This window comes from Myotis davidii, unplaced genomic scaffold (genome assembly GCF_000327345.1).
Source record: "Myotis davidii unplaced genomic scaffold, ASM32734v1 scaffold327, whole genome shotgun sequence".
NCBI classification, from domain to species: Eukaryota; Metazoa; Chordata; class Mammalia; order Chiroptera; family Vespertilionidae; genus Myotis; species Myotis davidii.
Genome location: NW_006298628.1, coordinates 4,492,005 through 4,494,200, shown reverse-complemented (window position 1 = coordinate 4,494,200; position 2,196 = coordinate 4,492,005). Strand labels below are relative to the sequence as shown.

The 2,196-nt window shown below is 51.5% G+C and overlaps 1 protein-coding gene across 1 annotated transcript in view; it reads right to left on the bottom strand.

Moving 5' to 3' along the window:
- Positions 1 to 248: 248 nt before the first annotated feature.
- Positions 249 to 2,196, bottom strand: part of CDK12 (cyclin-dependent kinase 12) — an 80,820-nt gene continuing 78,872 nt past the window's right edge. Inside the window, exon 17 of the mRNA XM_015570888.1 lies at positions 249 to 888. The gene's annotated coding sequence lies outside the window, so the exon portion shown is untranslated. The remainder of the gene's footprint in view (positions 889 to 2,196) is intronic.

Here is a 2,196-nt window from a genome sequence, read left to right as displayed (position 1 = left end):
GATATGTTTTCTCCTTTTCTTTTAATCTTTAACAGAGGATATTTTCTTCCATTGATTTTTAGAGAGAGAGGAAGGGAAGAAGGAGGGGAGGAGAGGGAAGAAGGGAGGCAGAGAGAGACAGACAGACATTGATTGCTTGCCTCCTGCATATGCCCCGACAGGGCCAGGAATCAAAACTGCAGCCAAGGTACGTGCCCTTGACAAGGAATCAAACCCATGACCCCTCGGTCCACATGATGACGCTCTAACCACTGAGCAACCGGCCAGGGCACAATATATGTTTTTTTATAATGAGGGGCCATTTGTTTCCTGGAGACAGGTAAAGAGGAAAGGGGGTAACAGACAGGTACAGCTTCTGCCTCTCTCACCTCCCATTAGCCCATTCTTCCCTCTGAAAGCAAGGCTACCTCTCCCAGATGAGAGGTCGGAGCCTGTCATCTGATGGCCATCTGAGAAGGCACCATACTGTAGCCACAACAATGCACAAAATGAATTTAAGTGCCCCAGAGTTGCTGTGGGGCTCTGTCACCACCATGGCTGACTCAAGGTAGCTGCCAGGAGCTGGGAATGTTAGTGCATTAGGATTTATGGGAAAACCTGGAGCACAGCTCAGGCTAACAACTTACAGAAACCATGCTTGCTCTGGTTAGGACAGGGACCTGGATATGGGAAGAAAGACTGCCCTGCATATATGAATAATTTCTCTCTATACATAGGTGATGTGTGGGCTGTGTACACATGTGCTACAGGGCGTCTCAGCAAACATCCTGACCTGCATGCACAGCTGTGTGCACATATCCCAGTCCACACAACTGCATGTTGCACATGAGTGTCTTCTTGGAATTCCACCTTCCCTCTTCTCTGCTCTGGGCCTTCTCTTCTTGTTTCCTGGTAAAATGGGAAGTGGGGTAGGCACATCAGTTTCACCATCCCCAGCTCTACTCCCTGTGTAGAGAGTCCCTGCCTCCATTTTCACATGATAGCAGGCAGTGGATCCCTCCTTGGTCCTGAGTCGGGGAATCTCAGCCCATTACTGGCCTAGATGACTCCATCTTGTACCAATTCCTTCTTGCCCTAGTGTGTCCCATGCCACTCCCTCATCTAATGTCCAAGTCAAGGGGAGCAGAGGGGAGAAAATAGGGTGATTCTATGGGAGTGGGAATAGGAAAGGTGGATCAGATACTGTTCAATTTTGCCTGGGTCCCTCAGGAGCACTGCTGCTCATTTAAAATTCCGATTTAAAACTGAGCGGCTCTTTAAATTTCCACATTAGCATGCCGCCCTGATGCCAGGCCAAGATGTTGGGATGGATTTGGCAGGAACGCCTCTAACAGCAGCAAGCAGCAGCATTTGCCAGCAATAAAACAACGCATGAATAAAAGGAGGCTGGCTTGGTGGCAGCAGCAGCAGCAGCAGCACAGGTAGCTGGGTGAGCCCAGGAGGGGCCCACATATTTGGGGGCTCAGAGGCATGAAGGCCTGTGCAGGGGCATGTATGAGTGTAGGCCTCTGTGGCTGTCTTGGCCCTCACCCTCAATCTGTGCCTGCAGTGGAATCTGGGGTGAGGGCCCGGGCAGGATGGAGGTTTCTCTCCTGTGCCTGTCTCATCTCCTTCCGCAGAATTATCATCTTTGAGGAGACAGATGTTGTCTTTGATGAGGACACAAGGACTTGGCCCACAGCCTGAGTTGACCTACTTCATCAGGGGCCCAGAGAACAGATAGGGTCAGAGAGAGCAACACTGTCTGGAGTGGATTCCAGATCTATGACCCCAATGCCTGAGTGCTGAGAGGCACTGTCAGGATAAGGAGACGGTGTGAGAGGCAGCTGTGAGAACTAGATATTGGTGCTCAGCTGGGTGGAAGAGATGCTCTGGGCGGGGCACTGGCTAAAATAGGGAGTGGCCAGGGAGACCAAGGGGCTGGCCTCACTTTCATTTTGAGGTCAGATGGCAAGGGCAGCAGAAAGGTGCAGATGAATGTCTGGGCTGAAGGCTGGCCACTTCCCAGACAAATCCACTCCCTGCTTCCGAGGGTCTAGAGAGTGTAGTCCCAAAGGACTTGAGGCTGCTGGGTCCTGTGTTCCTCTGCTCCAGTCACCTGGCGGAGGCTTGTCACCAGCGCTGTTAACGAACAAGCAGCTTGTCGGGCTTTACCTTTTATCTATCCCTCCCACTTGTTCAAACCAACCCCTTCCC